The sequence below is a fragment of the Stegostoma tigrinum genome, unplaced genomic scaffold (genome assembly GCF_030684315.1).
Source record: "Stegostoma tigrinum isolate sSteTig4 unplaced genomic scaffold, sSteTig4.hap1 scaffold_130, whole genome shotgun sequence".
NCBI lineage: Eukaryota > Metazoa > Chordata > Chondrichthyes > Orectolobiformes > Stegostomatidae > Stegostoma > Stegostoma tigrinum.
Genome location: NW_026728078.1, coordinates 170,008 through 195,542, shown reverse-complemented (window position 1 = coordinate 195,542; position 25,535 = coordinate 170,008). Strand labels below are relative to the sequence as shown.

Below are 25,535 nucleotides of genomic sequence, written 5' to 3'. Positions count from 1 at the left end.
CAGCAGCTCTTCATAACTGGATAGCAGAGCAGCGCATCTCCAGACTATGACAGAATCTCATCCTGGCAAATAATGCTTTTAGTTTATTCCATCATCCTTAATCACAATATGTTTTACTCATGTAGGAGCAAGTCACATCAAAATAAATTAACATTTTCCCACGATTTACTCACAGTGTACCCTTCAAATCCCATTATTCTTTTATTTTTAACAAAATATCTGGAGTGAAGCTTTAGGCAAATATAGAAATGAATAAGATTCCCCCTCCCACATTGTGGCGTACATTATCAAGTTTCCAGTTAAGCGATACATAAATGTTTCAGAAATCCTCACTGTGCCTTGTTCGGAAAGGGTTGCCTTTTCCTCCTCCTTGCAGCCAGGATAGCTGGGAGAGACATCACTCCTGCGTCTCAGACAATCTTTCCGAAAATACTGTTATTACTACATCATAGATCAGCCAGCTCGAGGTCTCCCCCGTTTAATCCTGGTTAATTTTAGAATTGAAATCTATCAATTAAAGCGTCTCCCAGCAAAACTGCTTCTAATTACCAGATCTGCAGCATCTATTGCTTTGTCATCAACAGGCACTTGTCAGCCCATCAATCAAGGGGTTAAATCTAAAATAGCCCCGGTCGTTTGGGGCGTGCGAGCCAGTGAGCATCCGGCAGTCAGGGAACAGCGCCAGAGGGCTGCAAGCTAACGGGGTCCGAATCATGTTGCCAAACCACTGCCCGGGTGTGGAGTCACTGCATTTGTCACATCCAAGTCCCCCCTCACGTCTCTAGGCTCTCTTTGCAACACAGCAACAACAACATGCACAGAGTGGGTCAAACAAGATCTCCAGTTTGCACTTCCTCAGAAGCGACACTGAGCTATTACCTTCTTGACAGCTTTCCACTAGAATTAGCTGTTTAACCATCTTCGTCACTGGCCTGATATTCTCTGGTCGGGCACTTTTTTTGCCGAAACAGAACAGTGCAAACCTCCAGAACCACCTTTCCCCTTATACTAACTGATTCTGTGCGTTGTATCTCAACCGTGGATTCGCTACAAACCATCTGCAATCTCTTGCCCGGTTGATAGGGAATCCAGGATTCCCAGTATTGACCTTATCAATCCTCAACGTCCAATCTGCGCTGTTCGGAGCAGAAAGCGCCGGCTTGTGAAGCTAAGGGATGCAGGGGAGCTGTCTGAGGGAGAGAGAACGCACTATTCAGGCTAATGCTACATTCCCACCGATTGCACTGTATCAAGAGTCGCTAACAGCATCGGTCAAGATAGGAGAGCCCATATTGAACAACAGACCAAACTCCCTCCCCTCCTACTCCACAATAACAGGACATTTGCAAAACACACACACACAAAAAAACGCAGGCACATTCACATCAGCCAATGGAACGGTGTGTAAAGGGTACTCACTCGCTTTGCCTTGTTTCGGCCTTTGCAACAGCTTCTGCACTGCAGCTACATCTTCGGTTTTGACAGCTTGCAGTAATTCCTGATCTTTCCCCATGGCTTGTTGATGTGTGTGTGTGTGTGTGTGTGTGTTTATGTGCGTGTTTTTATATCCGATGCATCTTAGGTTTTAGGAGCTGAAGCGAGAGAGAGACACACACACACAGAGGGAGGAAGACTATGCCTGGCAGTGTGTGTGCATAGAGTCAGAGGCAGGGACAGGAGGAGAGCTACCGATGGGTGAAAGGCATAGACAGCCTCGTCTCTTGTATCACAAACCAAAACAGCTCTCTCTCCTAAAATAATAAAATGTGAGGCTGGATGAGCACAGCAGGCCGAGCAGCATCTCAGGAGCACAAAAGCTGACGTTTCGGGCCTAGACCCTTCATCAGAGAGGGGGACGGGGAGAGGGAACTGGAATAAATAGGGAGAGAGGGGGACGGGGAGAGGGAACTGGAATAAATAGGGAGAGAGGGGGAGGCGGACCGAAGGTGGAGAGGAGAGAAAAGGTCAGTCTAGGGAAGACGGACAGGTCAAGGAGGTGGGATGAGGTTAGTAGGTAGATGGGGGTGCGGCTTGGGGTGGGAGGAAGGGATGGCTGAGAGGAAGAACAGGTCAGGGAGGCAGAGACAGGTTGGACTGGTTTTGGGATGCAGTGGGTGGAGGGGAAGAGCTGGGCTGGTTGTGTGGTGCAGTGGGGGGAGGGGACGCAGTGGGGGGAGGGGACGAACTGGGCTGGTTTAGGGATGCGGTGGGGGAAGGGGAGATTTAGCATCCCTAAACCAGCCCAGTTCGTCCCCTCCCCCCACTGCACCTCACAACCAGCCCAGCTCTTCCCCCCCACCCACTGCATCCCAAAACCAGTCCAACCTGTCTCTGCCTCCCTAACCGGTTCTTCCTCTCACCCATCCCTTCCTCCCCCCGACAAGCCGCACCTCCATCGACCTACTAACCTCATCCCACCTCCTTGACCTGTCCGTCTTCCCTGGACTGACCTATCCCCTCCCTACCTCCCCACCTATACTCTCCTCCCCACCTATCTTCTTTACTCTCCATCTTCGGTCCGCCTCCCCCTCTCTCCCTGTTTATTCCAGTTCCCTCTCCCCATCCCCCTCTCTGATGAAGGGTCTAGGCCCGAAACGTCAGCTTGTGTGCTCCTGAGATGCTGCTTGGCCTGCTGTGTTCATCCAGCCTCACATTTTATTATCTTGGAATTCTCCAGCATCTGCAGTTCCCATTATCTCAGCTCTCTCTCCCCTTCCCCACCCCGGATTATTGCAAATAAAAAGGACAACACAAAATTCTCCTTGCTGTCCTCCCCCGAGAGCCTGGTGGCTGCACTAAGTACACAGCGGCGATGCCATGGTTCTTCAGTCCGTCCTCACCCCCATCGCGTTTCGCAGCCGCTGCCTCACGCTCTCTCTCTCTCTCTCTCCACAAGAGCTGAGATCTGCTTTCAATGCTCCTACCCTGCCGCATGGCGGAGGAAGATTGTACAGGAGCCAAATCATCACATCCCTCTCATACCAAATAGGACAGATCCTGGGCCAAGGCAGGTTTATTTCTGGAAGCGCTCTTAAAGGAAACCCCTACCAAAGAGTGCGTGTTGGGGGTGGGGTGGGGTGGGAAAGGGGTGGAACTGATCCTTTTAAAATCTCTGGTTTGTAACCATTTTCTGAAAATAACACCGCTTTGCTTTCTAACATCCCGCTAATCCTTCCCACCTTTGCAATATCTGTATTTATTGGTCGATAGACAAGAATTGAACAGGTGAAACTGCACATTTAAACATTATGCTCGTCACAATATTAACTGATGGAAATGGATGCTGTAACTTCAACTTGGCCGGGACTGTTCCAAACTCTCTATCATCCTGGATTAAGAACTGCAAGGTGATGCAGCGTTGGTACCTGGTCCCTTTTCACTGGGGGTTGCCAACCTGCTGTCTCAGGAGTCAGCATAACATTTGGCGATTGCAATTTTACGCTGCAAATAGCGCCAATTTGAAAATAATACCGGCGTCTCCGGGAGTGAATTAAACTTGGACAAGAAGCAAATGCGGCTTCCATCAATCATTCCACCCGCCACCACAGCCCTCTCCCACTTCTTACGCCCCTTCAATTATACTTAACACACAAATACAGCTCAATTCCGATTAGCACGTCTCGTTATTTTTTCACTCCCTTCCCCGCCATGTTAACCAGTTATCATTGAGCACCCTGGCTGGTTCCTTATCTGGTCAATCCATAATTGTACATCCCATCTCTGGTCTGGGATCAAGCTAGTTATTTGGGAATTATCTCCACACCTGTCTGAAAGGCAGCGTCTTGTTCTCCCTGGGTTATTTTTAATCTGGAAGCAATGCTAATGATGCTGTCTGACTTGGGGTCATGCTTGTCATCAAGATTTGTGTGTGCACTCTGCGCAGGGTGGCAATTAACTCGGAAATGTTTTCACCTAGCGGCTGAATGGCTCTAAGTGTCTGCACCCCTCTCATGTGCGTAAATTATCACCGACATGTAAATCTCTGATGGTTCTAATTTGGGATACCACATTATCAATGAGTTATTTTCCGTGTCTTAAGATCCAATAACGTCAGTATCCACTTGCCCACATCATTTGGATGCTTGAGATAGTCGCAGGTAACAGAGAAGGTTGAAAAGGACAAAGATGCTGTTGTGCTGTGCATGGGCTATCCAAAAGCATTTTGTACAATTTTTGAAGAAAATCTTAGAATGAAAGGGACAGCAGCAAAATGGATCCAAAATTGTCTGAGGGATAAGAAAGAGAGTGTAATATAACAAAGTGTGTAGCTGGATGAACACAGCAGGCCAAGCAGCATCTCAGGAGCACCAAAGCTGACGTCAGCTGCTGTGCTCCTGAGATGCTGCTCAGCCTGCTGTGCTCATCCAGCTACACACTTTGTTATCCTGGATTCTCCAGCATCTGCAGTTCCCATTATCTCTGATCACAAGAAAGAGAGTGTGATGGGTGTTTTTCTGATTGAGAGGATGTTTGTTGTGGAGTTCCCCTGAAGCTGGTATTGAGACCCTTGCTTTCCTGATACGGACATAAATGATCTAGGCTTGGGTGTGCAGGGGACAACATTGTACTGTGCAGATGACACAAAACTCCAATGTACTGCGACCTGTTATGAGACATAGAGTCATAGAAATGTACAGCACAGTCGTTGGTCCATTTCATGGGCGCCATTAGACTTTCATTCCTGGGTGTTGTTTTTAAATTGAAATTGGATTCAAACATGCGTCATGGTGAAAGTTGATTCTGATTACCTGAATCTCCGGATTACTAGTCCAGTGATGTTGTCACAACGCCTCCATTTATGAGAATGATTCTCAGGGATGAGAAACTCAGTTATGAGGATTTTTTCAAGGTACTGGGACTGCTTTCCTTGGAAACTTGATAGAAACTTTCCAAAACCATGAGTGCTCAGGAGAAAGCAGATAGGAATAAAATGCTTCAGAGATAGTAGGAACTGCAGATGCTGGGGAATCTGAGATAACAAGGTGCTGAGCTGGATGAACGCAGCAGGCCCAGCTGCATCAGAGGAGCAGGAAGGCTGACATTTCAGGCCTAGACCCTTCTTCATTTTTCTGACGAAAGTTCAGAAAGCTCTTCATCCAGTTGTACACCTTGTTATCTAGGAATAAAATGTTCCCACTCCTAAAATGAATCTAGAACCAGAGGGCACAGTTTCAAAGATGCTAACAAAAGAAGCAAATGGGCAGTGAGAAAAAATACTTTATTCAGCCAGTGAGTGATCTGGGCCTGGAATCCACTGCCCCGAAATGTGGTGGTGGCAGATTCGGCGAAGGCACGCAAGAGGGATGGTTACTTAAACAGAAAAAAAAATACATGCAGGGTTTTTGGAAAAAGGTAGAAGATTGGCCTTAAATTAGAGTGCTCAGAGAGCTTGGCAAGTATGATGGGCTGAATGTCTTCCTTCTGCGTTGTAGCAATTCTGCGTTTCTGCCAGGTTCACTCTTCTGTTGTGGGCAGTGATGGATGGCATTTTTGCAGGCAATCACGTAGGTGCTGGATTTTGTACATGACGGGTAGAATTTAACACCCCTCTCTTTATGCGGGGTTTGAGCTGGAGAGTGTAAGTACGGACCTGACTGTCTTTCAAGTTTTACCCTGATGCAGTCTCGATTGGGAAGGCTGGTAAATGGTCTTTACTCCCCTGAGTGGGCAATTAATAACTGAGGCTGAACAAATATCACACAGAAAGTTTGAGAAGTAAAACTCTTAATTATAGAATCCCTACAGTGTACAATCAGACCCTTTGACCCAACATTGACCTTTGCAGCATTCCACCCACACCCATTCCACTATAACCCACCTAACCCACACATACCTGGACACTCTTAGCAACTTAGCATGGCCAAGCCATCTAACCTGCACATCTTTGGACTGTGGGAGGAAACTGGAGCACCCAGAGGAAACCCATGCAGACATATACAGAATGTGCAAACTCCACACAGACAGTCACCTGAGGTTGGAATTGAACCTGGGTCCCTGGAGCTGTGAGGCAGCAGTGCTAACCATTGATCCGCCATGCCATATTAGTAGCGATGGCAAACAGATAGCACCTGACTACCTTTTCTTACAACCTCCTGATTCCCTGGCCAGAAAACCTCTCCCACGACCCCAATTTGTTCATGACTCACTAATAGCATTGGATTAATTGCAGTACCAGCATCAGCCACCCTTCCTGGTGGCACCACCTGCAATGGCGAGACACTAGTCTCTGTTTGGCCAGCATCTCTCAGTGAGTGGGGTTTTAGCCACAGACTGCCCCCGAATGGTAAGTGCTCGGTTGGCACTTCATTCACTGGAACTTTCCTGACACGGTAACCTGGGGTTTCTGTCAGTTCTCCAAGTGCTAGGTATAATCCCTGTCATCTGATTCACATTCTGATGGAAGTATGCGTAATGCTGCTTGGATGCTAATGGTATATGTTTTGACCTCAGTATTCCAGTTACAATCCTCTCTTCATCCAGTGCAGTGAGGATAGAGATATCACCAACGACTTACAGGTTAGATGCAAGTGGATTTCCGCTGACTCTTGTAAAAGTGTTTAGTGGTTTTCAGAGCTGTTTAAGCCAGCTGAAATCTCTCAGGAATGGGGAAGCATTCCCTGACTGTGAGGATACTGCACAAGTCAACAACAGGGCTACAGTCGTGGCTATCCCCTCAGACAAGCATGACTGAGAGAATGAACAGAAATCACACAGAGCAGGACAGGTGACTGGAATAAGGTGAATGATGAAGGAGACAACGATTCTCAGTGGGATACCTGAATCTCCAGAGTCTGAATGGAGCCATTTTTCCCGTCGTGAAGAACTGTGCGTGAGCTTTCACCTTAGTACAGACATCCTCACTGGAATTGATCACTTCTGAAACTGTAACTACAACCTCCAAGCAGGGTCACAAGGTCATGGCCAGAGGATGGGAAGATTCCAGGCTGGCCCAAAGATTACTTGCAAAATTTTCCAGCTTGTCATTTTTCCTGTTCCCATAAGGACCTGTAATGGGAATCAAAATTACATGAAAATCAAGTACATTTCAGTTTTCCTTGTCAGAGAGCAGCAGGATACTGAACAGAAGACTTTGTAATAATTCTTCAATATTCTGCCCTGCCATCCTCATTTGAACAACTTGAAGTAACGAGGAGGTGACAAGAGCCTTTGTTTGATGACGTGGTCCATATGGGAGTGTGTATTATACACTCAGAGGGGCTGCATAAAGTACCACAGGAAATGTAATGGTGCAGACCACTGGAGTAGTTCAATGTTGCTTCTGCTGCCTGGAGCACTCTGGGGCAGTCCTGCAGTACAGAGAAGGGCCGGTGTCGTCATGATTCTTGATAGTCTCCAACCTTGGCATCATGAGGGTACGCTGTCGCTGCCAGTGATCGGGCACCAGCTGAGAAAGAGGAGGAGTTGGAAGCAGTGACGAGGTAACCATTGCAGCTTTTTTGTTGCCAGACTTTCTGTGATCCACTCGACCAACTGTAATACAGGTAAATGTAAGCTCAAATTCCACTAACAAGGCTGAACCTTCCCTCTCCTTGGCTGTTGACTACCACTGCACCACTTGTCTACAAACAACAGTAAATGCCATCACAATATCGATATTTCAAAACAATAATGTTGAACAATCTATGCCATAATGCATGCAAATATCAACTGCCCTCATTTATTTCCTTCATACCAGTATTACAGGTGCCTTTTTCTTGCTTAATGCTCCCACAGAGTGCGATCCCTGTGACTGTGGCACTGCAGGTGAAAGCTGATGATTTTTATTGTGTTTATCCTGAGTAACTCTAGCTCCAGAAGGGCCCACCCACGACTGTACCACAACAGCTTCTGCTTTTTCTGGAGCAGAGATACCAATCATGACTCAATCTGTAACTGTTCCCATCAGGTTGGCCACAACTCAGTGCTGGAGTGGATGGGTTCCAAACACTGCGCCAGATTGAAGCCAGAGTCTTTCCTGCTCCGTGACATTAATGGCAGGCTTTCTAACCTGCCAATGCACCAATCCTTCTTCTGTCGGCCACCCCATCCCCATTGCAGTTCTCATCTGAATCCCCTGTAGCTGAAATGGAGTGTGACTTCATCCTCTGGTGAACTGGCACCAATTCCTTGAGACCTCACTGCAGGTCACTCATGCTCAGTGTACGAAATGAGGAATAACTGGTTGAGGAAAGAAATTCCAGTGTTAGTACCTTGGCAGCTCACAGCAATGCCACCTGTGAGCTAACTACAACTGGAAATGTTCAGGAATGAGTTAGTGTAAGACTGTAGATAGCTCTGAAAACTAGGAGACTGGAGGGGATTACAGAGATTAGGGGAGGGATTCAAGACCGTGGAGGGATTTGAAACCGAAACTAGAGTTTATTAATTAATATTAAAATTGAGGATTTGCTGAACTTGGAATTGATGCAGGTCAAGGGGCACAGGATGTGCTATGAACGGTTAACATAAACAGCAGAAGACCCTGATTTTATCGAGAATAGAAAGCGGGAGGTGCGCAGGGTGCATTGGAATAATTAAGTGCAAAGGGACCAATAGCAAGAAAGTCTGTTTCAGCAACAAATAAACTGGGATTGGAACAAAGTAAGATGTTACAACAGCATTCGTTTGATCGTTCTTTGTGAAAGGGGTGGGGAGCGGTTGTGAGGAAAGAAGGGGTGAGGGCAGGACATTTCCATAATTCTTCTTTCTTTCAATTAGAGTTTCTTTATTTAGTTTTACTGTCTTCTGTCCCTGTAGAGTGCACTGGGTTAATGGCAGGAAATGTACAAGGAGAAGTCCCCTCAGTGACAGCCAACTGTGTGAGAGCTATTAAAAGAGGAATTACTAAATAATGTTTACTAAATCTGGAGAACTATGATTTTGTTTACTAATGAGATTTATCAGCTCTGGTTTCTTTCAGTTGACAGCAAGAGGTTTGTTGATGAATCTCTAACATTCACAGCTTTGACTTTCAACCAACTTTCCACAAGGGGTTGGGGGGGGGGTGGGGTTCGTGAATGGAAGGAGCTGCCAACAGATGTGGTCGAGGCAGATAAAATTGCTGTATTTAAAAGACATTTGGACAGGTACACAATTAGGAAAGGTTTAGACGGATACCAAACACAGGCAAATGGGACCGGTTAAGTTTGGGACACCTGATCAGTACAGATGATTGGGACTGAAGGTCCTCATTCTGTGCTGTATGACTCTATGAATCTATGATTGAAGAGCTAACTAGGTGTGTGCATGAGGGCAATGCATTTGATACAGTCTACTTGGGCATCAGCAAAGCTTTTGACAAGATCCCCCATTTGAAGACTGTTAGAACAGGAAACAGTCCATGGGATCCGAGGACACATGTGCACAGGAAATCATAACTCGTAATTTGATTGAGTTTTTTAAAGTAGTAATCAAGAGCATTGACTAAGGCAGAAAGATGGACGCATACGGGCTTCAGTAAGGCGTTCAAGAAGGTTCCTCACGGTACTCCAAGAGGGAAGTTAAATCACACGGAGCACAGGGAGAGCTAGCCATAGAACATAGAACATTACAGCACAGTACAGGCCCTTCGGCCCTCGATCTTGTGCCGACCTGTCATGCCGATCTCAAGCCCATCTAACCTGCACTATTCCATGTACGCCCATATGCTTATCCAATGGCGACTTAAATATACCTAAAGTTGGCAAATCTACGACCGTTGCAGGCAAAGCGTTCCATTCCCTTACTACTCTCTGAGTAAACAAACTACCTCTGACATCTGTCCTATATCTTTCACCCCTCAATTTAAAGCTATACCCCCTCGTGTTCGCCGTCACCATCCGAGGAAAAAGGCTCTCCCTATCCACCCTATCTAACCCTCTGATTATTTTATATGTCTCAATTAAGTCACCTCTCAACCTTCTTCTCTCGAATGAAAACAGCCTCAAGTCCCTCAGCCATTCATTCTAAGACCTTCCCTCTATACCAGGCAACATCCTAGTAAATCTCCTCTGCACCCTTTCCAAAGCTTCCACATCCTTCTTATAATGCGGTGACCAGAACTGCACACAATACTCCAAGTGCGGCCGCACCAGAGTTTTGCACAGCTTCACCATAACCTCTTGGTTCCGGAACTCGATCCCTCTATTAATCAAAGCTAAAACACTGTATGCCTTCTTAACAGCCCTGTCAACCTGGGTGGCAACTTTCAAGGATCTGTGTTCATGGACACCAAGATCTCTCTGCTCATCTATACTACTAAGCATCTTACCATTAGCCCTGTACTTTGCCTTCTGGTTACTCCTACCAAAGTGCATCACCTCACACTTGTCTGCATTAAACTCCATTTGTCACCTCTCAGACCAGCTCTGCAGCTTATCTATGTCCCTCTGCAACCAATCCTTTGTCACTATCCACAACTCCACCTATCTTAGTGTCGTCTGCAAATTTACTAACCCATCCTTCTACGCCCTCATCCAGGTCATTTATAAAAATGACAAACAGCAGTGGACCCAACACCCACCCCTGCGGTACACCACCAGTAACTGGTCTCCAGGATGAAAGTTTCCATTCAACTACCACGCTCTGTCTTCTTTCAGCAAGCTAATTTCCGATCCAAACTGCTATATCTCCCACAATTCCATTCCTCTGCATTTTGTACAATAGTCTGTTATGCGGAACCTTATTGAACGCCTTGCTGAAATCCATATACTCCACATCAACCGGTTTACTCTCATCCACCTGTTTGGTCACCTTCTCAAAGAACTCAATAAGGTTTGTGAAGCACGACCTTCCCTTCACAAAACCGTGCTGACTATCCCGAATCAATTTATTCTTTTCTAGATGATTGTAAATCCTATCCCATATAACCTTTTTCAACACTTTACCGACAACTGAGGTAAGGCTCACTGGCCGATAATTACCAGGGTTGTCTCTACTCCCCTTCTTGAACAGGGGAACCACAATTGCTATCCTCCAGTCATCTGGCACTATTCCTGTAGACAATGATGAGTTAAAGATCAATGCCAAAGGCTCGGCAATCTCCTCCCTGGATTCTCAGAGGATCCGAGGATAAATCCCATCCGGCCCAGGGGACATAGCTATCTTCACCCTCTGTAGGATTTCAAAAACCTCTTCCTTGTGAACCTCAATCCCACTTAGTCCAGTAGCCTGTATGTCTGTATTCTCCTCGACAACATTGTGGTTTTCTAGAGTGAACACTGTTGAAAAATATTCATTTAGCGCTTCCCCTATCTCAACTGACTCCACACACAACTTACCACTACTATCCTTGATTGGGCCTCATCTTACTTTTGTCATTCTCTTATTCCTTAAATACCGAGAGAAAGCCTGAGGGTTTACCCTGATCCTATCCGCCAACAACTTCTCATGTCTCCTCCTGGATCTTCTGAGCTCTCTCTTTCGGTCTTTCCTGGCTACCTTGTAACCCTCAAGCACCCTAACTGAGCCTTCACATCTGAAAGTAACAGAAGCATTCTTCTTCCTCTTGACCAGAGATTTCACTTCCTTCGTAAACCACGGCTCCCGCACCCTACAGCTTCCTCCCTGCCTGACAGGTACATACTTAACTAGGACACACAGGAGCTTTTCCTTGAATAAGCTCCACATTTCTATTGTGCCCATCCACTGCAGTTTCCTTCCCCATCCTATGCTCCCTAAATCTTGCATAATCTCTTCGTAATTGCCTTTCCGCCAGCTATAACTCTTGCACAGTGGTGTACACCTATCCCTTTCCATCACTGAAGTAAACATAACAGAATTGTGATCGCTATCACCAAGGTGATCAACGACTTTGAAATCTAACACCTGGCCAGGATCATCACCCAGTACTGATGTGGTCACTGCACCCCAATTCCATCAGTCACTGCATCCCATTTCACTCAGTCACTGTATCCCGTTTCTCACTGAGGCTGCATTCAATTTCCGTCAATCACTGCATCCCATTTCCGTCAGTCAAGGCATCCCATTTCCCATAGTCACTGCATCCCATTTCACTCAGTCACTGCATCTCCTTCACCATAGTCACTGCATTCCATTTCCATCAGTCACTGTTTCCCGTATCTCACAGGCGCTGCATTCAATTTCCCACACTCACTGCATCCCCATTTCCCATAGTCACAGCATCTCCTTTCCCTCAGTCTCTGCATCGCATTTCACTCAGTCAATGCTTCCCATGTCCCACAGTCACTGCATCCCATTTCTCTCTGTCACTGCATCTCATTTCCCTCAGTCACTGCATCTCATTTCACTCAGGCACTGTATCCCATTTCCCTCACTCACTGGACCCCAAGTCCTCTTGGGCACTGCATCCCCATGAACTCAGTCACTCCTTCCCAGTACCTCAGTCACTGCATCCCATTTCCATCAGGTACTGCATCACATTTCCATCAGACACTACAGCTCATGTCACTCTGTCACTGCATCCCATTTCCCTCAGTCACTGCATCTCCTTCACCACAGTCACTGCATCCCATTTCACGCAGTCACTGCATCACATTTCACTCAGTCACTGCATCGTATTTTACTCAGTCACTGCATCCCATTTCACTCAATCACTGCATCTCCTTCACCACAGTCACTGCGTCCAATTTCCATCAGTCACTGTTTCCCGTATCTCACAGACGCTGCATTCAATTTCACACCCTCACAGCATCCCATTTCCCATCGTCACAGCATCACCTTTCCCTCAGTCTTTGCATTGCAATTCACTCAGTGATTGCATCCCATTTCACTCAGTCACTGCATCCCATTTCCGTCAGTCACTGCATTCCATTTCACTCAGCCACTGCATCCCATTTCACTCAGCCACTGCATCCCATTTCACTCAGCCACTGCATCCCATTTCACTCGGTGACTGCATCACAGTTTTCTCAGTGACTGAATCACAGTACACTCAGTGAGTGCATCATATTTCACTCAGTGATGGAATCACATTTCACTCAGTGACTGAATCACATTTCACTGAGTCACTGTGTCCCATTTCACGCAGTCACTGCATCCCATTTCACGCAGTAACTGCATCGCATTTCATGCAGTCACTGCATCGCAATTCACGCAGTCACTGCATCACATTTCACTCAGTCACTGCATCCCATTTCACTCCATCACTGCATCTCCTTCACCACAGTCACAGCATCCCATTTCCATCAGTCACTGGTTCCCGTATCTCACAGACGCTGCATTCAATTTCCGACACTCAATGTATCCCATTTCCCATAGACACAGCATCTCCTTTCCCACAGTCTCCGCATCTCATTTCAATCAGTAATTGCATCCTACTTCCCAAAAATAGTGCATCCCATTTTGCTCAGTGACTGCATCTCATTTCACTCGGTCACTGCATCCCATTTCCTTCAGTCACTGCATCCAATTTCCCTCAGTCACTGCATCTCATTTCCGTCAGTTACTGCAGACCATTTCCATCAAACAATGCATCTCATTACACTCAGTGACTGCAGCTCATGTCACTCTGTCACTGCATCCAATTTCCATCAGTCAGTTCATCTCATTTCACTCATTCACTGCATCCCATTTCACTCAGTCGCTGCATCCCCTTCACCACAGTCACTGCATCCCATTTCCATCAGTCACTGTTTCCAGTATCTCACAGACAGTGCAATCAATGCTTCTCATTTCACTCAGTGACTGCAGCTCATGTCACTCTGTCACTGCATCCAATTTCCATCAGTCAGTGCATCTCATTTCACTCATTCACTGCATCCCATTTCACTCAGTCACTGCATCACATTTCACTCAGTCACTGCATCACATTTCACTCAGTCACTGCATCACATTTCACTCAGTCACAGCATCCCATTTCACTCAGTCACAGCATCCCATTTCACTCAGTCACAGCATCCCATTTCACTCAGTCACTGCATCCCATTCCACTCAGTCACTGCATCCCATTCCACTCAGTCACTGCATCCGATTTCACTCAGTCAGCGCGTCACATTTCACTCAGGCACTGTATCCCATTTCCCTCACTCACTGCACCCCAAGTCCGCTTGGGCACTGCATCCCCATGAACTCAGTCACTCCTTCCCTGTACCTCAGTCACCGCATCCCATTTCCCTCTGGTACTGCATCACATTTCCATCAGACACTGCAGCTCATGTCACTCTGTCACTGCATCCAATTTCCCTAAGTCACTGCATCTCATTTAACTCATTCACTGCATCAAATTTCCCTCAATCACTGCATCCCATTTCACTCAGTCACTTCATCCCATGTCCCTCAGTCACTGCATCCAATGTCCCTCAGTCACTGCATCCCATTTCACTCAGTCACTGCATCCCATTTCACTCAGTCACTGCATCCCATTTCACTCAGTCACTGCATCCCATTTCACTCAGTCACTGCATCCCATTTGAAGCAGTCACTGCATCCCATTTCACTCAATCACTGCATCTCCTTCACCACAGTCACTGCATCCCATTCCCCACAGACACGGCATCCCATTCACTTGAGTCTCAGAATCCCAGTTCACACAGCCACTGCATCCCATTTCACACAGTGACTGCATCCCATTTCACACAGCCACTGCATCCCATTTCACACAGCCACTGCATCCCATTTCACACAGCCACTGCATCCCATTTCACACAGCCACTGCATCCCATTTCACACAGCCACTGCATCCCATTTCACTCAATGCTTCACTTTACACACAGTCAAGGCATCCCTTTCCATCAGTCACTGCATCCCATTTCCTCAGTCACTGCATCTCCTTTCCACAGTCACGGCAATCCCATTTCACTCAGTCACTGCATCCCATTTCACAGAGTCACTGCATCTCCTTTCCATCAGTCACTGCGTCCCATTTCACTCAGTCACTGCGTCCCATTTCCATCAGTCACTGCATCTCATTGCCCTCAGTCACTGCATCCTATTTCACTCAGTCACTGCATCCCATTACCCTCAGTCACTGCATCCCATTTCACTCAGTCACTGCATTCCATTTCACTCAGTCACTGCATTCCATTTCACTCAGTCACTGCATCCCATTACCCTCAGTCACTGTATCCCATTAACTTCAGTCGCAGGATCCCATTTCAAACAAACACTGCATCCCATTTCCGTCAGTCACTGCATACCATTTCCATCAGTCACTGCATCCCAGTTCACTCAGTCTCGGCATCTCATTTCCCTCAGTGACTGCATCCCCTTTCCACAGTCACGGCAATCCCATTTCACTCAGTCACTGCATCCCATTTCACAGAGTCACTGCATCTCCTTTCCATCAGTCACTGCGTCCCATTTCACTCAGTCACTGCGTCCCATTTCCTCAGTCACTGCAACTCCTTTCCACAGTCACGGCAATCCCATTTCACTTCGTCACTGCATCCCGTTTCACTCAATCACTGCATCCCATTTCACAGAGTCACTGCATCTCCTTTCCATCAGTCACTGCGTCCCATTTCACTCAGTCACTGCGTCCCATTTCCATCAGTCACTGCATCCAATTTCCCACTGTCACTGCATCCCATTTCCCAGTCACTGCATCCCATTTCCCTCAGTCACTGCATACCATTGCCCTCAGTCACTGCATCCCATTTCACTCAGTCACTGCATCCCATGACCCTCAGTCACTGCATCCCATTAACTTCAGTCGCAGGATCCAATTTCAAACAGACACTGCATCACATTTCCGTCAGTCACTGCATCCCACTTCCCTCATTCACTGCATGCCATTTACATCAGTCACTGCATCTCATTTCACTCAGACACTGCATCCCATTTCCCTCAGTCACTACATCCCATTTCACTCAGTCACTGCATCCCATTACCCTCAGTCACTGCATCCCATTAACTTCAGTCGCAGGATCCAATTTCAAACAGACACTGCATCCCATTTCCGTCAGACACTGCATGCCATTTCCATCAGTCACTGCATCCCATTTCCCTCAGTCACTGCAACCCATTTCCCTCAGTCACTGCATCCCATTTTATTCCCCACTGGATCTCATTTCACGCAGTCACAGCATCGCATTTCACTCAGTCACAGCATCACATTCCACTCAGTCACTGCATCCCATTTCACTCAGTCATTGCATCCCATTCCACTCAGTCACTGCATCCCATTTCCCTCAGTCACTGCATCCCATTTCCCTCAGTCACTGCATCCCATTTCCCTCAGTCACTGCATCCCATTTCCTCAGTCACTGCATCTCCTTTCCACAGTCACGGCAATTCCATTTCACTCAGTCACTGTGTCCCATTTCACTCAGTCACTGCGTCCCATTTCCATCGGTCACTGCGTCCCATTTCCATCGGTCACTGCGTCCCATTTCCCACTGTCACTGCGTCCCATTTCCCACTGTCACTGCATCCCATTTCCCAGTCACTGCATCCCATTTCCCTCAGTCACTGCATCCCATTTCCCTCAGTCACTGCATCCCATTTCCCTCAGTCACTGCATCCCATTGCCCTCAGTCACTGCATCCCATTGTCCTCAGTCACTGCATCCCAATGTCCTCAGTCACTGCATCCCATTTCACTCAGTCTCTACATCCCATTTCACTCATTCACTGCATCCCATTACCCTCAGTCACTGCATCCCATTAACTTCAGTCGCAGGATCCCATTTCAAACAGGCACTGCATACCATTTCCATCAGTCACTGCATCCCATTTCACTCAGCCACTGCATTCCATTTCACTCAGCCACTGCATCCCATTTCACTCAGCCACTGCATCCCATTTCACTCAGCCACTGCATCCCAGTTCACATAGTCACCGCATCCCAGTTCACACAGTCACCACATCCCAGTTCACAAAGTCACCGCATCCCATTTCCGTCAGTCACTGTATCCGATTTCTATCAGTCACCGCGCATTTCACTCATTCACTGCATCTCATTTCACTCATGCACTGCATCCCATTTCACGCAGTCACTGCATCGCATTTCATTCAGTCACTGCATCCCATTTGACTCAGTCACTGCATCCCATTTCACTCAGTCAGTGCATCCCATTTCACATAGGCACTGTATCCCATTTCCCTAAGTCAGTGCATCCCAAGCCCGCACAGGCACTGCATCCCTATTAACTCAGTCACTCCTTCCCAGTACCTCCGTCACTGTGTCCCATTTCACTCAGTCACTGCGTCCCATTTCCATCAGTCACTGCGTCCCATTTCCATCAGTCACAGCATCCCATTTCACTCAGTCACTGCATCCCATTCCACTCAGTCACTGCATCCCATTCCACTCAGTCACTGCATCCGATTTCACTCAGTCAGCGCGTCACATTTCACTCAGGCACTGTATCCCATTTCCCTCACTCACTGCACCCCAAGTCCGCTTGGGCACTGCATCCCCATGAACTCAGTCACTCCTTCCCTGTACCTCAGTCACCGCATCCCATTTCCCTCTGGTACTGCATCACATTTCCATCAGACACTGCAGCTCATGTCACTCTGTCACTGCATCCAATTTTCCTAAGTCACTGCATCTCATTTAACTCATTCACTGCATCAAATTTCCCTCAATCACTGCATCCCATTTCACTCAGTCACTTCATCCCATGTCCCTCAGTCACTGCATCCCATTTCACTCAGTCACTGCATCCCATTTCACTCAGTCACTGCATCCCATTTCACTCAGTCACTGCATCCGATTTCACTCAGTCACTGCATCCGATTTCACTCAGTCACTGCATCCCATTTGAAGCAGTCACTGCATCCCATTTCACTCAATCACTGCATCTCCTTCACCACAGTCACTGCATCCCATTCCCCACAGACACGGCATCCCATTCACTTGAGTCTCAGAATCCCAGTTCACACAGCCACTGCATCCCATTTCACACAGTGACTGCATCCCATTTCACACAGCCACTGCATCCCATTTCACACAGCCACTGCATCCCATTTCACTCAATGCTTCACTTTACACACAGTCAAGGCATCCCTTTCCATCAGTCACTGCATCCCATTTCCTCAGTCACTGCATCTCCTTTCCACAGTCACGGCAATCCCATTTCACTCAGTCACTGCATCCCATTTCACAGAGTCACTGCATCTCCTTTCCATCAGTCACTGCGTCCCATTTCACTCAGTCACTGCGTCCCATTTCCATCAGTCACTGCATCCCATTGCCCTCAGTCACTGCATCCTATTTCACTCAGTAACTGCATCCCATTACCCTCAGTCACTGCATCCCATTTCACTCAGTCACTGCATTCCATTTCACTCAGTCACTGCATTCCATTTCACTCAGTCACTGCATCCCATTACCCTGAGTCACTGCATCCCATTACCCTCAGTCACTGTATCCCATTAACTTCAGTCGCAGGATCCCATTTCAAACAAACACTGCATCCCATTTCCGTCAGTCACTGCATACCATTTCCATCAGTCACTGCATCCCAGTTCACTCAGTCTCGGCATCTCATTTCCCTCAGTGACTGCATCCCCTTTCCACAGTCACGGCAATCCCATTTCACTCAGTCACTGCATCCCATTTCACAGAGTCACTGCATCTCCTTTCCATCAGTCACTGCGTCCCATTTCACTCAGTCACTGCGTCCCATTTCCTCAGTCACTGCAACTCCTTTCCACAGTCACGGCAATCCCATTTCACTTAGTCACTGCATCCCGTTTCACTCAATCACTGCATCCCATTTCACAGAGTCACTGCATCTCCTTTCCATCAGTCACTGCGTCCCATTTCACTCAGTCACTGCGTCCCATTTCCATCAGTCACTGCATCCAATTTCCCACTGTCACTGCATCCCATTTCCCAGTCACTGCATCCCATTTCCCTCAGTCACTGCATACCATTGCCCTCAGTCACTGCATCCCATTTCACTCAGTCACTGCATCCCATGACCCTCAGTCACTGCATCCCATTAACTTCAGTCGCAGGATCCAATTTCAAACAGACACTGCATCACATTTCCGTCAGTCACTGCATCCCACTTCCCTCATTCACTGCATGCCATTTACATCAGTCACTGCATCTCATTTCACTCAGACACTGCATCCCATTTCCCTCAGTCACTACATCCCATTTCACTCAGTCACTGCATCCCATTACCCTCAGTCACTGCATCCCATTACCCTCAGTCGCAGGATCCAATTTCAAACAGACACTGCATCCCATTTCCGTCAGACACTGCATGCCATTTCCATCAGTCACTGCATCCCATTTCCCTCAGTCACTGCAACCCATTTCCCTCAGTCACTGCAACCCATTTTATTCCCCACTGGATCTCATTTCACGCAGTCACAGCATCGCATTTCACTCAGTCACAGCATCACATTCCACTCAGTCACTGCATCCCATTTCACTCAGTCATTGCATCCCATTCCACTCAGTCACTGCATCCCATTTCCCTCAGTCACTGCATCCCATTTCCCTCAGTCACTGCATCCCATTTCCCTCAGTCACTGCATCCCATTTCCTCAGTCACTGCATCTCCTTTCCACAGTCACGGCAATTCCATTTCACTCAGTCACTGTGTCCCATTTCACTCAGTCACTGCGTCCCATTTCCATCAGTCACTGCGTCCCATTTCCCACTGTCACTGCATCCCATTTCCCAGTCACTGCATCCCATTTCCCAGTCACTGCATCCCATTTCCCTCAGTCACTGCATCCCATTTCCCTCAGTCACTGCATCCCATTGCCCTCAGTCACTGCATCCCATTGTCCTCAGTCACTGCATCCCAATGTCCTCAGTCACTGCATCCCATTTCACTCAGTCTCTACATCCCATTTCACTCATTCACTGCATCCCATTACCCTCAGTCACTGCATCCCATTAACTTCAGTCGCAGGATCCCATTTCAAACAGGCACTGCATACCATTTCCATCAGTCACTGCATCCCATTTCACTCAGCCACTGCATTCCATTTCACTCAGCCACTGCATCCCATTTCACTCAGCCACTGCATCCCAGTTCACATAGTCACCGCATCCCAGTTCACACAGTCACCACATCCCAGTACACAAAGTCACCGCATCCCATTTCCTTCAGTCACTGCATCCCAGTTCCATCAATCACTGTATCCGATTTCTATCAGTCACTGCGCGCATTTCCCTCAGTCACTGCATCTCATTTCACTCCTTCACTGCATCCCATTTCACGCAGTCAATGCATCCCATTCCACTCAGTCACTGCATCCCATTTCACTCAGTCAGTGCGTCACATTTCACTCAGGCACTGTATCCCATTTCCCTAAGTCACTGCACCCCAAGCCTGCTCGGGCACTGCATCCCTATTAACTCAGTCACTCATTCCCAGTACCACCGTCACTGCATCCCATTTCACTCAGTCACTGCTTCCATTTCCATCAGTCACTGCATCCCATTACCCTCAGGCCCAGCATCCCATTTCCCACAAACACTGCATTTCATTTCCCTAAGACACTGCATCTCATTTCCACCAGTCACTGCATCCCATTTCATTCTCCACTGCATCTCATTTCACGCAGTCACTGCATCGCATTTCACTCAGTCACTGCATCCCATTCCACTCAGTCACTGCATCCCATTCCACTCAGTCACTGCATCCCATTCCACTCAGTCACTGCATCCCATTCCACTCAGTCACTGCATACCATTCCACTCAGTCACTGCATACCATTCCACTCAGTCGCTGCATACCATTCCACTCAGTCGCTGCATACCATTCCACTCAGTCACTGCATCCCATTTCCCTCAGTCACTGCATCCCATTTCCATCAGTTACTGCATCCCATTTCCCACTGTCACTGCATCCCATTTCCCAGTCACTGCATCCCATTTCCCTCAGTCACTGCATCCCATTTCCCTCAGTCACTGCATCCCATTTCCTCAGTCAATGCATCTCCTTTCCACAGTCACGGCAATTACATTTCACTCAGTCACTGCGTCCCATTTCCATCAGTCACTGCTGCCCATTTCCCACTGTCACTGCATCCCATTTCCCACTGTCACTGCATCCCATTTCCCAGTCACTGCATCCCATTTCCCTCAGTCACTGCATCCCATTGTCCTCAGTCAATGCATCCCACTTCCCTCAGTCACTGCATCCCATTTCACGCAATCACTGCATCCCATTTCGCTCAGACACTGCATCCAATTTCCGTCAGTCACTCCATCCCAATTCCCTCAGTCGCAGCATCCTATATCGCACAGACACTGCATTTCCTTTCCTGAAGTCACTGCATCCCATTTCACTCAGTCACTGCACCCCAAGCCCGCTCGGGGACTGCGTCCCTATTAACTCAGTCACTCCTTCCCAGTACCTCAGTCACTGCATCGCATTTCACTCAGTCACTGCATCCCATTTCACTCAGTCACTGCATCCCATTTCACTCAGTCACTGCATCCATTTCCATCAGTCGCAGCATCCCATTTCCTCAGTCACTGCATCTCCTTTCCACAGTCACGGCAATTCCATTTCACTCAGTCACTGCGTCCCATTTCACTCAGTCACTGCGTCCCATTTCACTCAGTCACTGCGTCCCATTTCACTCAGTCACTGCGTCCAATTTCCATCAGTCACAGCATCCCATTGCCGTCAGTCACTGCATCCCATTGTCCTCAGTCACTGCATCCCATTGTCCTCAGTCACTGCATCCCATTGTCCTCAGTCACTGCATCCCATTTCCCTCAGTCACTGCATCCCATTTCCCTCAGTCACTGCATCCCATTTCCCTCAGTCACTGCATCCCATTTCACTCAGTCACTGCATCCCATTTCGCTCAGACACTGCATCCCATTTCCGTCAGTCACTCCATCCCATTTCCCTCAGTCGCAGCATCCTATACCCCACAGACACGGCATTTCCTTTCCTTAAGACACTGCATCGCATTTCACTCAGTCACTGCAACCCATTTCACTCAGTCACTGCATCCCATTTCACTCAGTCACTGCATCCCATTTCCATCAGTCACTGCATCCGATTACCCTCAGTCAGTGCATCCCATTACCCTCAGTCAGCATCCCATTTCCCACAGACACTGCATTTCCTTTCCCTTAGTCACTGCATCTCATTTCCACCAGTCACTGCATCCCATTTCACTCCCCACTGCATCCCATTTCACTCAGCCACTGCATCCCAGTTCACACAGTCACCACATCCCAGTTCACAAAGTCACCGCATCCCAGTTCCGTCAGTCACTGCATCCTAGTTCCATCAGTCACTGTATCCGATTTCTATCAGTCACTGCGCGCATTTCACTCAGTCACTGCATCCCATTTCACTCAGTCACTGCATCCCATTCCACTCAGGCACTGTATCCCATTTCCCTAAGTCAGTGCACCCCAAGCCCGCTCAGGGACTGCATCCCTATTACCTCACTCACTCCTTCCCAGTTGCTCCGTCACTGCATCCCATTTCACTCAGTCACTGCTTCCATTTCAATCAGTCACTGCATCCCATTACCCTCAGTCACTGCATCCCATTCCACTCAGTCACTGCATCCCATTTCCCTCAGTCACTGCATCTCATTTCCACCAGTCACTGCATCCCATTTTATTCCCCACTGGATCTCATTTCACGCAGTCACTGCATCGCATTTCACACAGTCACTCCACCGCATTTCACTCAGTCACAGCATCACATTCCACTCAGTCACTGCATCCCATTTCACTCAGTCACTGCATCCCATTCCACTCAGTCACTGCATCCCATTTCCCTCAGTCACTGCATCACATTTCCCTCAGCCACTGCATCACATTTCCTCAGTCACTGAATCTCCTTTCCACAGTCACGGCAATTCCATTTCACTCAGTCACTGCGTCCCATTTCCCTCAGTCACTGCATCCCAATTTCCCTCAGTCACTGCATCCCATTTCCTCAGTCACTGCATCTCCTTTCCACAGTCACGGCAATTCCATTTCACTCAGTCACTGCGTCCCATTTCACTCAGTCACTGCGTCCAATTTCCATCAGTCACAGCATCCCATTGCCGTCAGTCACTGCATCCCATTGTCCTCAGTCACTGCATCCCATTTCCGTCAGTCACTGCATCCCATTGCCCTCAGTCACTGCATCCCATTGCCCTCAGTCACTGCATCCCATTGCCCTCAGTCACTGCATCCCATTGTCCTCAGTCAGTGCATCCCACTGTCCTCAGTCAGTGCATCCCATTGTCCTCAGTCAGTGCATCCCAACGTCCTCAGTCACTGCATCCCATTACCCTCAGTCACTGCATCCCATTACCCTCAGTCACTGCATTCAATTAACTTCAGCCACTGCATCCCATTTCACTCAGCCACTGCATCCCAGTTCACATAGTCACCGCATCCCAGTTCACACATTCACCACATCCAGGTTCACAAAGTCACCGCATCCCATTTCCGTCAGTCACTGCATCCCAGTTCCATCAATCACTGTATCCGATTTCTATCAGTCACTGCGCATTTCACTCAGACACTGCATCTCATTTCACTCATGCACTGCATCCCATTTCACGCAGTCACTGCATCGCATTTCACTCAGTCACTGCATCCCATTCGACTCAGTCACTGCATCCCATTCGACTCAGTCACTGTATCCCATTTCCCTAAGTCAGTGCACCCCAAGCCCGCTCAGGCACTGCATCCCTATTAACTCAGTCACTCCTTCCCAGTACCTCCGTCACTGCGTCCCATTTCACTCAGTCACTGCGTCCCATTTCCATCAGACACTGCATCCCATTTCCCACTGTCACTGCAACCCATTTCCCAGTCACTGCATCCCATTTCCCTCAGACACTGCATCCCATTGCCCTCAGTCACTGCATCCCATTGCCCTCAGTCACTGCATCCCATTGCCCTCAGTCACTGCATCCCATTGTCCTCAGTCACTGCATCCCATTACCCTCAGTCACTGCATCCCATTACCCTCAGTCCCAGCATCCCATTTCAAACAGACACTGCATCCCATTTCCGTCAGTCACTGCATCCCATTTACCTCTGTCACGGCATACCATTTCCATCAGTCACTGCAGCTCATTTCACTCAGTCACTGCATCCCATTTCCCTCAGTCACTGCATCCCATTTCCCTCAGTCACTGCACCCCATGTCCCTCAGTCACTGCATCCCACGTCCCTCAGTCACTGCATCCCACGTCCCTCAGTCACTGCATCCCATTTCACTCAGTCACTGCATCCCATTTGACTCAGTCACTGCATCCCATTCCACTCAGTCACTGCATCCGATTTCACTCAGTCAGTGCGTCACATTTCACTCAGGCACTGTATCCCATTTCCCTAAGTCACTGCACCCCAAGCCCGCTCGGGCACTGCATCCCTATTAACTCAGTCACTCCTTCCCAGTACCTTCGTCACTGCATCACATTTCCATCAGTCACTGCATCCCATTACCCTCAGTCTCAGCATCCCATTTCCCACAGACACTGCATTTCATTTCCCTAAGACACTGCATCTTATTTCCACCAGTCACGGCATCCCGTTTCATTACCCACTGCATCTCATTATACGCAGTCACTGCATCGCATTTCACTCAGTCGCTGCATCCCATTCCACTCAGTCGCTGCATCGCATTCCACTCAGTCGCTGCATCGCATTCCACTCAGTCGCTGCATCGCATTCCACTCAGTCGCTGCATCCCATTTCACTCAGTCACTGCATCCCATTTCACTCAGCCACCGCATCCCATTTCACTCAGCCACTGCATCCCAGTTCACATAGTCACCGCATCCCAGTTCACACAGTCACCACATCCCAGTACACAAAGTCACCGCATCCCATTTCCTTCAGTCACTGCATCCCAGTTCCATCAATCACTGTATCCGATTTCTATCAGTCACTGCGCGCATTTCCCTCAGTCACTGCATCTCATTTCACTCCTTCACTGCATCCCATTTCACGCAGTCAATGCATCCCATTCCACTCAGTCACTGCATCCCATTTCACTCAGTCAGTGCGTCACATTTCACTCAGGCACTGTATCCCATTTCCCTAAGTCACTGCACCCCAAGCCTGCTCGGGCACTGCATCCCTATTAACTCAGTCACTCATTCCCAGTACCACCGTCACTGCATCCCATTTCACTCAGTCACTGCTTCCATTTCCATCAGTCACTGCATCCCATTACCCTCAGGCCCAGCATCCCATTTCCCACAAACACTGCATTTCATTTCCCTAAGACACTGCATCTCATTTCCACCAGTCACTGCATCCCATTTCATTCTCCACTGCATCTCATTTCACGCAGTCACTGCATCGCATTTCACTCAGTCACTGCATCCCATTCCACTCAGTCACTGCATCCCATTCCACTCAGTCACTGCATCCCATTCCACTCAGTCACTGCATACCATTCCACTCAGTCACTGCATACCATTCCACTCAGTCGCTGCATACCATTCCACTCAGTCACTGCATACCATTTCCCACAGTCACTGCATCCCATTTCCATCAGTCACTGCTGTCCATTTCCCACTGTCACTGCATCCCATTTCCCACTGTCACTGCATCCCATTTCCCAGTCACTGCATCCCATTTCCCTCAGTCACTGCATCCCATTGCCCTCAGTCACTGCATCCCATTGTCCTCAGTCAATGCATCCCACTTCCCTCAGTCACTGCATCCCATTT

At 48.1% G+C, this 25,535-nt stretch overlaps 1 long non-coding RNA gene across 2 annotated transcripts in view; it reads right to left on the bottom strand.

The window, feature by feature from the left end:
* LOC132207715 (uncharacterized) overlaps positions 1–7,486 on the bottom strand; it is a 327,862-nt gene extending 320,376 nt beyond the window's left edge. Inside the window, exon 1 of one of the 2 annotated variants that reach the window (XR_009443734.1) lies at positions 6,777–7,486. This is a non-coding gene — a long non-coding RNA (uncharacterized LOC132207715). Of the gene's footprint in view, positions 1–1,419; positions 2,075–6,776 lie in introns of those variants that run through there. The other variant, XR_009443732.1, reaches the window with a different exon arrangement.
* Positions 7,487–25,535: the final 18,049 nt, after the last annotated feature.